Here is a 13,890-nt window from a genome sequence, read left to right as displayed (position 1 = left end):
CCACAAATTCTCATACAAGATTATTACAATAAGCCCATTACAAACAACCAAAACATTCAAAGCAAAACATTACAATAAAGTATTCACCAATCCGGTACATTCCAATATTAAGATTTCCAACTGTCCATTAGTGCAAATGGCAATCCGGCAGGTTTCCTCTAAACATTGCTCTGCTGAATTCGAGGGCACCGCCATTCGAGTGGGGACCCTCCATCTTGCAAGCCACCATCTTAGGTGGCCCGTTTGGCCACATTGCCTTTTGTAAGCCTGGTGAATTCTGGTCCCTTTTGATATGGTGGTTACAGGGCAGACATGTGACCTAATGAGAAGTGCGGCCTGCGCTGGAGACACTGGACTCAGTTAAAGCCGTCCCCCGGTGGTAAGCCCCAAGATAGTGAGTCTGACGCAGCGATTGAATATTTATTATAATAATAGAAGTAGAGAGAATCTGATCAGATCGAATTTATTCTGATTACTAAATTTAAGGCCGTGAGGCAATCTGGATTCTGTTACAGATTATGTGCACAGAAGATCTCTGACCTGCCGCAGCTGAAGTCAAGGCACAGCTCCAATCAAGATCGACCGGACATCCCCCAACGCAGAAGCAAGTCAAGTCGCGAGCGCGTGCAGCAAAGTGTGGCGCAGTGATTGTGCGAGTTTTGGAAACAAGCTGTATTATTACCTGACATTGATCAACAATTGTGTTTGATTGTCAGACAGGAGACGTAGAGACTGCTGGAATGAATGCATGTGATTATATCTTTTTAGCATTGAATGTACAGATTTTAACTCAGGTGGGACCAGCAACTGAGGTCCTTCAGCGTTCCCCGCGGGAGGTCCGTGTTAATACTTACTTATATATGGCACACACACATATGCTAGACTGGCCAGTCAGGTGAAGTGTTGGGTATGTTTGCACATCCCCATACACGCAGGAGGAGGAATACCATTACAGCGAATGCCCTTAACATGGTCAGAGTTAGTAATGGTGGATCAAACAGCCCAGAATTCCAAGTATCCTGGACACCTAATACCAGGATCCATCAGTAGAGAGGGAAGGAAAGAATTTCATAACAGTGAGGCTTATGCAGGGAGGTTGAGTCACATAAACACCTAGACACTTATCTATAACCGAGGCAAACCAGCTCCTAGTTCAGTTTTAAAACAGCCAACACCAAAACCAAAGGGGATGGATTGTGTTAGAAACATGGAAGGCCAAGGGGAAAACTTGGGCATGAGAGAATGTGAACACATGGTAGATTGAACCACCCAGCTATGCCTGAGTCCACCCAGTAATGACCAATCTTGCAAAATTTCTTATTGCTTTAGAGGAGGCAACACTTATCCACTCTCAATGGAACATATTGGATTTGTGGGGATAGGGCATATCCTTGGCTCCCTGTCAGGTGGAAAGGGTTGTGTTACCTTGGATATGTAATCCCATACATATATCACACTCCTAAACTCCCTCCCCAGCCAAGACATCGACAAGCTATTACAGAAACAGAGTGGTTCTTTGACATATTGTTTCCCCAATATGGAGTAGCTAAATCAATGCGTGAAATCCTGGTTCTACACTGCATTTTGGAACAAGTCGCCAATAATACAGCAACTGCCCTTGCTAAGGTTAATGATGAGATGGTAGCCATGCGCACTGTGGTACTTCAACACAGATTGGCATTGGATTATGTCTTGGTGGCAAGGAGTGGGACTTGTGCAGTGATTGGGTCAGAGTGTTGCACATACATACCAGATAGTTCAGAAAACAGAACTAATCTGGTTAATCGTATCAGGAAAGAGGTGGAGAAACTCACAGACCCTGAACCATTTACCTTAGGTGGTTGGCTCTCAGGCTGGCTGGGTTCCTGGGGAACATCAATCCTACAAGGGATTGCAATATTCTTCATGCTGATCTTGGCATTGATGGTGCTTGTCAATGTAGTTAAGCGTGCCTGTGCAAGGTTGTCCAAGTCCACAGAAGGGATGGTACCAGTGATGGCAGTTAAGTTGAGCAAGCAAGGATACGAAGGGACCAGTCGTCCTTCAGGACACAGGAACAAGTATTGGGACATTTGTATTTAGTGGCCTTATCTTGGGCGATAACCAAGGTCCAAAAGCAGGGACTGATGGGGGGTAATATAGATTTCTAGTATGAGGCCTTTCATTTTAGTTTTACCTTAATAAGTAGACTAGGTTAAGGTCATTATAAAATGCCATATATATAGTGAGAATTCACAATGTGTCTCAAACAAAATGTGCAAAGGTATTATAAACTGTACAACCACAAATTAACCAAGTCTTATAAGCTTAAAATGTATTTTCAATATATATGCATTGTGCACCTTGGCCAACTTTGTTCTGAATGCAGCATGATGGGAAACAGTGGTAGACAGACCAACTTCTTTTCATACAATGGAGCACAGAAAGGCAGCTTCTCTTCTCGTTTTTGGACATGCGAAAACAAGTTGAATCATGGGCCTGCTATTTCAGGGAATAAATTTGTTCATGGGTAGCGAGGCTGGAGCAGTCTCTCAAGCTGATAAAGGAGGTCCCGATTCCAGCGAAAGAGTGACTCCTTTCACCAATTAAAAATCACAGATGTTAGCTATGGCCGTGGACACTCGGAATGATGTGGGTTAGGTTTCCGAGATAACGAGAAAGGAACCTACATGGGCAATAAGTTAATAATCTCCTACTCCTGTTGACAGGTGGAATATTATTCGCTCAGGTTCTAATGGGTAACGTTGTGATTGGTCCCTCCAGTCTGATTGACAAGACTGGGTGGGATAGTGAAATGTTCAGAATCAAATAAGAATTCTACCTTGCAATATTAGCTCAGAGAGGACATTCTAACCTCATTGACTGTGTCTCCCTCCTGATGCATGCATTAGCAAATCAATTCGTTATTGTTCATTAACAATGCAGTCTATGTATTGGTTGAGTGAGGTTCAAATAATACAGGGCAACCCAGTGGGAGGACACCTCAGAAAATTCCTTCCAAAGTAAAAGCTGAGTGAGTGCAGATTGTTTGTGGTGCAGGAATGGAGAGTGTTTGGCACTGCCTGTTCAATCAGGTGGGATGAATGAATGGTTGAGGTTTGTTTTTGAACAAAGGAAATGTGTGTGCTCCAAGACAGTGAGAATAAAGAGTATGTAACACACCCTGGCAAGCATGCACTGCAGAAAATTGTCAGGATGGCCAAGTGGTCCATGGTGCCAGACTTAACCAATGTGGCAGTATCCTTTGTGTTGTTGTGATGAGTTCTGGCCCCTTTCTTGGGTCGTGGGTTCAAATCCCACTCTTGACATTTTGCTCGAAAACAACAAATGCCCCCACCAGTTAGGCAACGTTTGCAAGACTCGAATGCAATTGGCACCTGCCTCCTTTTACTGCTTCAATGCTATTTACAATTCAAAACAAACACAAAGTACATGTCCACAATCATATCATTCACACAGAAATCTTTACACACAACACATCTGTATCAATCTTCATGCACCGAATCACAGTGCATCTCTAAAACTTTAAGATTCAATTACACAAGCAGCAATCTTAGGACGGCTCAGCTGTGACCACCTGCTTGCTGCATTGCACATTGTTTTCCACCATTATACCTTTCAATCCCATTGAGCACACTGCTGCTTCTGGCAAACAGGCCAAGTATCCAAGGGGATGCAACTTGGTGTGCACAAAGACAACTGGATCCAACTGTCTCACTTTCGTAATTATCTGCAAGGATACCAGTGACTTTAACATTGCAACTCAGTCCATCATTGGAAGCACAAAGCTGCCAGAATTGATGCCTTTGAAGTTTGGGTGTTTCAGGTGGAAATGTTCAGATTAATGCCACTGGGTAGAAGGTCAGGGTGTGCAAATTTCCTTTCTTAAATCTCCAGGATCAGGATGTAGTGGTCATTGTTTGCGGAGAAGTCGTTGCAGATGTATCACGTTAATGTGTTGGAATCGAGGAATGGCATGGGAATGAGAATGTGAAATGTTGAATTGGGAAGATGGCTGGATTATGGGTTTTTTTGGAAGGAGTTGTGGTTGAGTGGCAGCTGTGTTGCTTGGGATAGGCGAAGTTGTAGATGCAAAAGTGATGCGCTATTCAGACACGAGGCTTGAAGCTCAGTAAATGAAAGGCTTTTATTTACTGTTAACGAAGCTACCAGAACTTATATACACTATCCCAGACTGAAGGGGTCCCGGCCAGAGCAGGGACTCTTATACCTCTCCCAGGAGGCGGAGCCCGACTGGGATGTGCCACAACACGACAGTACAAAGGTGTAACAACCCCACCCTAACCCCAACAGCAACAATAGCACAACCCAACAGTAACATATGTACATCCTTGTCGTACTGGCCAGCCCCTGGCTCAGCACTATCCAGTGGGAACCAACGATGGTTCTCCACAAAAAGGGACTGAGAAAAGCATGTTTCCTAACAGATTGTAAAATGGAGTTGGTGTGCAAAAGCTGAGTGAGTGCAGATTGTTTGTGGTGCAGGAATGGAGAGTGTTTGGCACTGCCTGTTGAATCAGGTGGGATGAATGAATGGTTGTGCTTTGTTTTTGCACAAAGGAAATGTGTGCGCCTGTTCAGTTAGAATACAGAATAGGTAACACAGAATGTAAGTCAACAAAAGAGCAAGTTGTCAGGATGGCCGAGTGGTCTAAGGTGCCAGACTCAAGGAGTGTGATTCCTTGCCTTGTGTTAAGGCTGGTGAATTCTAGTCCCTTTCTCGGGGCGTGGGTTCAAATCCCACTCCTGACATTTCCATTTTACATGACAAATGTCACCAACAGAAACACAATGTCTGCAAGACTCGAGTGCAATTTGCCCCTGCCTCCTTTTACTACTTCAATGCTATTTACAATTCGAAACAAACACAGCTTCCATCTCCACAACCACATCATTCACACACAAAACTTTACACAGACGCATTTGTCTCAATCTTCATGCACCGAATCACAGTCCATCTTTCAAAATTTAAAATTCAATTCTACAAGCAGCAATCTTAGGACGGCTCAACTGTGACCACCTGCTTGCTGCATTGCACATTGTTTTCCACCATTATACCTTTCAATCCCATTGAGCACACTGCTGCTTCTGACAAACAGGCCAAGTATCCAAGGATGCAACTTGGTGTGTGTGGTGAACCATAGTTGGTTACCACTATGAGTGCTGAGCCATGGATGGTCAGCACTATGGGTGTTTGTAGATATGTTACTGTTGTTACTGTTGGGGTTAAGGTTGGGCTGTTCTACCTGTTGATATTGTTCTGTGGTACACTCCAGTTGGCTCCGCCTACCTGGGGAGGTATAAAGGTCACTGCACTACCTGGTGACCCTTTAGTCTGGGATTGTATTGTATATAGTGTGCTCCATTCTTGTTAGTAATAAAAGCCTTTATTTCCCAGGTGCAATCTAGCCACCCGAGTGATTTAATCACGCATCAGTGTGCACAAAGACAACTGGATTCAACTGTCTCACTCTCGTAATTATCTGCAAGGATACCAGTGACTTTAACATTGCAACTCAGTCCCTCATTGGAAGCACAACGCTGCCAGAATTGATGCCTTTGAAGTTTGGGTCTGTCAGGTGGAAATGTTCAGATCAATGCCACTGGGTAGAAGGTCAGGGTGTGCAAATTTCCTTTCTTAAATCTCCAGGATCAGGATGTGCTGGTCATTGTTTGCGGAGAAGTCATTGCAGAGGTATCACTTTAATGTCTTGGAATCGAGGAATGGCATGGGAATGAGAATGTGAAATGTTTAATTGGGAAGATGGCTGGATTATGGGTTGTTTTGGAAGGAGTTGTGTTTGAGTGGCAGCTGTGTTGCTTGGGTTAGTCGAAGTTGTAGATGCAAAAGGGACTGAGAAAAGCATGTTTCCCAACAGATTGTAAAATGGAGTTGGTGTGCAGGAGCTGAGTGAGTGCAGATTGTTTGTGGTGCAGGAATGGAGAGTGTTTGGCACTGCCTGTTCAATCAGGTGGGATGAATGAATGGTTGTGCTTTGTTTTTGCACAAAGGAAATGTGTGTGCGCCTGTTCAGTTAGAATACAGAATAGGTAACACAGAATGGAAGTCAACGTAAGAGCAAGTTGTCAGGATGGCTGAGTGGTCTAAGGTGCCAGACTCAAGGAGTGTGATACCTTGCCTTGTGTTAAGGCTGGTGGATTCTGGTCCCTTTCTAGGGGCGTGGGTTCAAATCCCACTCCTGACATTTCCATTTTACATGACAAATGTCGCCACCAGAAACACAGTGTCTGCAAGACTCGAGTGCAATTTGCCCCTGCCTCCTTTTACTGCTTCAATGCTATTTACAATTCAAAACAAACACAGCGTCCATCTCCACAACCATATCATTCACACACAAAACTTTACACAGACGCATTTGTCTCAATCTTCATGCACCGAATCACAGTGCATCTTTCAAAATTTAAGATTCAATTCTACAAGCAGCAATCTTAGGATGGCTCAGCTGTGACCACCTGCTTGCTGCATTGCACATTGTTTTCCACCATTATACCTTTCAATCCCATTGAGCACACTGCTGCTTCTGACAAACAGGCCAAGTATCCAAGGATGCAACTTGGTGTGTGTGGTGAACCATAGTTGGTTACCACTATGAGTGCTGAGCCATGGATGGTCAGCACTGTGGGTGTTTGTAGATATGTTACTGTTGTTACTGTTGGGGTTAAGGTTGGGCTGATCTACCTGTTGATATTGTTCTGTGGCTCCGCCTACCTGGGGAGGTATAAAAGTCACTGCACTGCCTGGTGACCGTTTAGTCTGGGATTGTATTGTATATAGTGTGCTCCATTCTTGTTAGTAATAAAAGCCTTTATTTCCCGGGTACAATCTAGCCTCCCGAGTGATTTAATCACGCATCAGTGTGCACAAAGACAACTGGATTCAACTGTCTCACTCTCGTAATTATCTGCAAGGATACCAGTGACTTTAACATAAGAACATAAGAACATAAGAAATAGGAGCAGGAGTAGGCCATCTAGCCCCTCGAGCCTGCCCCGCCATTCAATAAGATCATGGCTGATCTGACGTGGATCAGTACCACTTACCCGCCTGATCCCCATAACCCTTAATTCCCTTACCGATCAGGAATCCATCCATCCGCGCTTTAAACATATTCAGCGAGGTCGCCTCCACCACCTCAGTGGGCAGAGAATTCCAGAGATTCACCACCCTCTGGGAGAAGAAGTTCCTCCTCAACTCTGTCTTAAACCGACCCCCCTTTATTTTGAGGCTGTGTCCTCTAGTTTTAACTTCCTTACTAAGTGGAAAGAATCTCTCCGCCTCCACCCTATCCAGCCCCCGCATTATCTTATAAGTCTCCATAAGATCCGCCCTCATCCTTCTAAACTCCAACGAGTACAAACCCAATCTCCTCAGCCTCTCCTCATAATCCAAACCCCTCATCTCCGGTATCAACCTGGTGAACCTTCTCTGCACTCCCTCCAATGCCAATATATCCTTCCTCATGTAAGGGGACCAATACTGCACACAGTATTCCAGCTGTGGCCTCACCAATGCCCTGTACAGGTGCATCAAGACATCCCTGCTTTTATATTCTATCCCCCTCGCGATATAGGCCAACATTGCAACTCAGTCCCTCATTGGAAGCACAAAGCTGCCAGAATTGATGTCTTTGAAGTTTGGATCTGTCAGGTGGAAATGTTCAGATTAATGCCACTGGGTAGAAGCAGTAAGAAGTTTAACAACACCAGGTTAAAGTCCAACAGGTTTATTTGGTAGCAAAAGCCACACAAGCTTTCGAAGCTCTAAGCCCCTTCTTCAGGTGAGTGGGAATTCTGTTCACAAACAGAGTTTATAAAGACACAGACTCAATTTACATGAATAATGGTTGGAATGCGAATACTTACAACTAATCAAGTCTTTAAGAAACAAAACAATGGGAGTGGAGAGAGCATCAAGACAGGCTAAAAAGATGTGTATTGTCTCCAGACAAGACAGCCAGTGAAACTCTGCAGGTCCACGCAACTGTGGGCGTTACAAATAGTGTGACATGAACCCAATATCCCGGTTGAGGCCGTCCGCGTGTGTGCGGAACTTGGCTATCAGTTTCTGCTCAGCGACTCTGCGCTGTCGTGTGTCGCGAAGGCCGCCTTGGAGAACGCTTACCCGAATATCAGAGGCCGAATGCCCGTGACCGCTGAAGTGCTCCCCAACAGGAAGAGAACAGTCTTGCCTGGTGATTGTCGAGCGGTGTTCATTCATCCGTTGTCGCAGCGTCTGCATAGTTTCCCCAATGTACCATGCCTCGGGACATCCTTTCTTGCAGCGTATCAGGTAGACAACGTTGGCCGAGTTGCAAGAGTATGTACCGTGGACCTGGTGGATGGTGTTCTCACGTGAGATGATGGCATCTGTGTCGATGATCCGGCACGTCTTGCAGAGGTTGCTGTGGCAGGGTTGTGTGGTGTCGTGGTCACTGTTCTCCTGAAGGCTGGGTAGTTTGCTGCGGACAATGGTCTGTTTGAGGTTGTGCGGTTGTTTGAAGGCAAGAAGTGGGGGTGTGGGGATGGCCTTGGCGAGATGTTCGTCTTCATCAATGACATGTTGAAGGCTCCGGAGGAGATGCCGTAGCTTCTCCGCTCCGGGGAAGTACTGGACGACGAAGGGTACTCGGTCCACCGTGTCCCGTGTTTGTCTTCTGAGGAGGTCGGTGCGGTTTTTCGCTGTGGCGCGTCGGAACTGTTGATCAATGAGTCTAGCGCCATATCCTGTTCTTATGAGGGCATCTTTCAGCGTCTGGAGGTGTCTGTTGCGATCCTCCTCATCCGAGCAGATCCTGTGTATACGGAGGGCTTGTCCGTAGGGGATGGCTTCTTTAACGCGTTTAGGGTGGAAGCTGGAGAAGTGGAGCATCGTGAGGCTATCCGTGGGCTTGCGGTACAGCGAGGTGCTGAGGTGACCGTCCTTAATGGAGATGCGTGTGTCCAAGAATGCAACCGATTCCGGAGAGTAGTCTATGGTGAGTCTGATGGTGGGATGGAACTTGTTGATGTCATCATATAGTTGTTTCAGTGTTTGTTCACCATGAGTCCAAAGGAAGAAAATGTCATCGATGTATCTAGTGTATAGCATCGGTTGAAGGTCCCGTGCGGTGAAGAAGTCTTGTTCGAACCTGTGCATGAAGATGTTGGCATATTGAGGTGCAAATTTGGTCCCCATGGCTGTTCCGTGTGTCTGGATGAAGAACTGGTTGTTGAAGGTGAAGATATTGTGGTCCAGGATGAAGCGGATGAGATGTAAAGTTGCATCTGGAAACTGGCAGTTGTTGGCGCTGAGCACTGAGGCCGTTGCAGCAATGCCATCGTCATGGGGGATGCTGGTGTAGAGTGCCGAGACATCCATAAGAGCAGGGGACCAGAGGTGGCACCTTGGCTTCGACTACCAGGAGAATTGTGCTTTATGACCCAAAGATACCAGATGGTCTCTAACCATGATCCAGAGACTATCAGAATTTTAGATTATAGAATAGATTATAGAACAGTACAGCACAGAACTGGTCCTTCAGCTCACGATGTTGTGCCGAGCTTTATCTGAAACCAAGATCAAGCTATCCCACTCCCTATCATCCTGGTGTGCTCCATGTGCCTATCCAATAACCGCTTAAATGTTCCTAAAGTGTCTGACTCCACTATCACTGCAGGCAGTCCATTCCACACCCCAACCACTCTCTGTGTAAAGAACCTACCTCTGATATCCTTCCTGTATCTACCACCACGAACCCTATAGTTATGCCCCGTTGTAACAGCTCCATCCACCCGAGGAAGTTGTCTTTGAACGTTCACTCTATCTATCCCCTTCATCATTTTATAAACCTCTATTAAGTCTCCCCTCAGCCTCCTCCGCTCCAGAGAGAACAGCCCTAGCTCCCGCAACCTTTCCTCATAAGACCTACCCTCCAAACCAGGCAGCATCCTGGTAAATCTCCTCTGCACTCTTTCCAGCGCTTCCACATCCTTCTTATAGTGAGGTGACCAGAACTGCACACAATATTCCAAATGTGGTCTCACCAAGGTCCTGTACAGTTGCAGCATAACCCCACGGCTCTTAAACTCCAACCCCCTGTTAATAAAAGCTAACACACTATCTCTCTGTTCCTCCACAGTCTTCAGAACCCTACCTTTGATGCTGTAATCCACATTTAAATTAGTCCTACCAAAATGAATCACCTCACATTTATCAGGGTTAAACTCCATTTGCCACTTTTCAGCCCAGCTTTGCATCCTATCTATGTCTCTTTGCAGCATACAACAGCCCTCCACCTCATCCACTACTCCACCAAGCTTGGTGTCATCAGCAATTTTACTGATCCACCCTTCAGCCCCCTCCTCTAAGTCATGAAGCTGTGAAAGGAACTATAATTTATGATCAAGGACTGTTAACTGGACTTTGCTTTATGGCTTGTATTGGGAACCCTGATGTATAAATATCCACGCTTCTTGTGTTCAGGGAGAACTTTGGCTTCCGCTTTCAAGGGGTCAAGTTCTCCCATAAACTTGTGAGAATAAAGCCTGACTGTATTTTGACTCATACCAGCCTCAAGAGGTATATTTTCCGACTTCAACAAGAATGGAGCATACTGCTTAACAATACAATCCCAGACGAAAGGGTCACTAGGCAGTGCAGTGACCTTTATACTCCTAGAGGTAGGCGGAGCCAACCGGAGTGTACCACAGAACAATACCAACGGGTAGAACACCCCAACCCTAACCCCAACAGTAACAACAGTAACATATGTACAAGTACCCATAGTGCTAACCATCAATGGTTCAGTACCCATAGTGGTAACCATCTATGGTTCACCACATCCTGCACCACAAACAATCTGCACTCACTCAGCTCTTGCACACCAACACCATTTTACAATCTGTTCGGAAACATGCTTTTCTCAGTCCCATTTGCATCTACAACTTCGACGAACCCAAGCAACACAGCTGCCACTCAAACACAACTCCTTCCAAAACAACCCATAATCCAGCCATCTTCCCAATTCAACATTTCACATTCTCATTCCCATACCATTCCTCGATTCCAAGACATTAACATGATACATCTGCAATGACTTCTCCACAAACAATGACCAGCACATCCTGATCCTGGAGGTTTAAGAAAGGAAATTTGCACACCCTGACCTTCTACCCAGTGGCATTAATCTGAACATTTCCACCTGACAGACCCAAACTTCAAAGGCATCAATTCTGGCAGCTTTGTGCTTCCAATGAGGGACTGAGTTGCAATGTTAAAGTCACTGGTATCCTTGCAGGTAATTACGAGAGTGAGACAGTTGAATCCAGTTGTCTTTGTGCACACTGATGCGTGATTAAATCACTCGGGAGGCTAGATTGTACCCGGGAAATAAAGGCTTTTATTACTAACAAGAATGGAGCATACTATATACAATACAATCCCAGACTAAAGGGTCACCAGGCAGTGCAGTGACGTTTATACCTCCCCAGGTAGGCGGAGCCAACTGGAGTGTACCACAGAACAATATCAACAGGTAGAACAGGTAGAACAGGGACAACAGCCCAACCTTAACCCCAACAGTAACAACAGTAACATATCTACAAACACCCATAGTGCTGACCATCCATGGCTCAGCACTCATAGTGGTAACCAACTATGGTTCACCACACACACCAAGTTGCATCCTTGGATACTTGGCCTGTTTGTCAGAAGCAGCAGTGTGCTCAATGGGATTGAAAGGTATAATGGTGGAAAACAATGTGCAATGCAGCAAGCAGGTGGTCACAGCTGAGCCGTCCTAAGATTGCTGCTTGTAGAATTGAATCGTAAATTTTGAAAGATGCACTGTGATTCGGTGCATGAAGATTGAGACAAATGTGTGTGTGTAAAGTTTTGTGTGTGAATGATATGGTTGTGGAGATGGAAGCTGTGTTTGTTTTGAATTGTAAATAGCATTGAAGCAGTAAAAGGAGGCAGGGGCAAATTGCACTCGAGTCTTGCAGACATTGTGTTTCTGGTGGCGACATTTGTCATGTAAAATGGAAATGTTAGGAGTGGGACTTGAACCCACGCCCCTAGAAAGTGACCAGAATTCGCCAGCCTTAACACAAGGCAAGGAATCACACTCCTTTACTCTGGCGCCTTAGACCACTCGGCCATCCTTGCCTTGTGTTAAGGCTGGTGAATTCTGGTCCCTCTTTAGGGGCGTGGGTTCAAATCCCACTCCTGACATTTCCATTTTACATGACAAATGTCGCCACCAGAAACACAGTGTCTGCAAGACTCGAGTGCAATTTGCACCTGCCTCCTTTTACTGCTTCAATGCTCTTTGCAATTCAAAAGATAAAAAGCTTCCATCTCCACAACCATATCATTCACACACAAAACTTTGCATAGACGCATTTGTCTCAATCTTCATGCACCGAATCACCGTGCTTCTTTCAAACTTTAAGATTCAATTCTACAAGCAGCAATCTTAGGACGGCTCAGCTGTGACCACCTGCTTGCTGCATTGCACATTGTTTTCCACCATTATGCCTTTCAATCCCATTGAGCACACTGCTGCTTCTGACAAACAGGCCAAGTATCCAGGATGCAACTTGGTGTGCACAAAGACAACTGGATTCAACCGTCTCACTTTCGTAATTATCTGCAAGGAGATCAGTGACTTTAACATTACAACTCAGTCCCTCATTGGAAGCACAAAGCTGCCAGAATTGATGTCTTTGAAGTTTGGATCTGTCAGGTGGAAATGTTCAGATCAATGCCACTGGGTAGAAGGTCAGGGTGTGCAAATTTCCTTTCTTAAATCTGCAGGATCAGGATGTGCTGGTCGTTGTTTGTGGAGAAGTCATTGCAGATGTATCACGTTAATGTCTGAGAATCGAGGAATGGCATGGGAATGAGAATGTGAAATGTTGAATTGGGAAGATGGCTGGATTATGGGTCGTTTTGGAAGGAGTTGTGGTTGAGTGGCAGCTGTGTTGCTTGGGTTCGGCGAAGTTGTCGATGCAAAAGGGACTGAGAAAAGCATGTTTCCCAACAGATTGTAAAATGGAGTTGGTGTGCAAAAGCTGAGTGAGTGCAGATTGTTTGTGGTGCAGGAATGGAGAGTGTTTGGCACTGCCTGTTCAATGAGGTGGGATGAATGAATGGTTGTGCTTTGTTTTTGCTCAAAGGAAATGAGTGCACTCCTGTTCAGTTAGAATACAGAATATGTAGCACAGAATGGAAGTCAGTGGCCGAGCCATTTGTCAGGATGGCCGAGTGGTCTAAGGCGCCAGACTCAAGGAGTATGATTCCTTGCCTTGTGTTAAGGCTGGTGAATTCTGGTCCCTTTCTAGGGGCGTGGGTTTAAATCCCACTCCTGACATTTCCATTTTACATGACAAATGTCGCCACCAGAAACACAATGTCTGCAAGACTCGAGTGCAATTTGCCCCTGCCTCCTTTTACTGCTTCAATGCTATTTACAATTCAAAACAAACACAGCTTCCGTCTCCACATCCATATCATTCACACACAAATCTTGATACAGACACACTTGTCTCAATCTTCATGCACCGAATCACAGTGCTTCTTTCAAACTTTAAGATTCAATTATACAAGCAGCAATCTTAGGACGGCTCAGCTGTGACCACCTGCTTGCTGCATGATGCGCTATCAATAAGGCGAAAGACTACCGATATGCCAATATAAGTGTAGGCTTTTATTCACAACAGAATCAGGAGCAGATCCCATCAAATAACCAACCTGGACTGAACAAGGGGGAGGAGACAGCCACCTTTATACTAGGTGCCGAGGGGAGGAACCAAACTGGAAGGGGATGTGTCCAGGTATGACAAACACACACAACGGTGGTCCATATA

General features: G+C 45.4%; 3 non-coding genes across 3 annotated transcripts; all 3 read left to right on the top strand.

Annotated features, from left to right (window-relative positions):
- The first annotated feature begins 4,653 nt into the window (after positions 1-4,653).
- Positions 4,654-4,773, top strand: trnal-caa (transfer RNA leucine (anticodon CAA)). Its single transcript has 2 exons — positions 4,654-4,691; positions 4,739-4,773. It is a non-coding gene; the product is annotated as a tRNA-Leu (tRNA).
- A 1,334-nt stretch (positions 4,774-6,107) lies between these two features.
- Positions 6,108-6,227, top strand: trnal-caa (transfer RNA leucine (anticodon CAA)). Its single transcript has 2 exons — positions 6,108-6,145; positions 6,182-6,227. It is a non-coding gene; the product is annotated as a tRNA-Leu (tRNA).
- A 7,047-nt stretch (positions 6,228-13,274) lies between these two features.
- Positions 13,275-13,394, top strand: trnal-caa (transfer RNA leucine (anticodon CAA)). The gene is made up of 2 exons: positions 13,275-13,312; positions 13,349-13,394. It is a non-coding gene; the product is annotated as a tRNA-Leu (tRNA).
- Positions 13,395-13,890: the final 496 nt, after the last annotated feature.

Source organism: Mustelus asterias, chromosome 13, assembly GCF_964213995.1.
Source record: "Mustelus asterias chromosome 13, sMusAst1.hap1.1, whole genome shotgun sequence".
Classification (NCBI taxonomy): Eukaryota; Metazoa; Chordata; class Chondrichthyes; order Carcharhiniformes; family Triakidae; genus Mustelus; species Mustelus asterias.
This window is presented reverse-complemented; position numbering and strand designations above follow the sequence as displayed.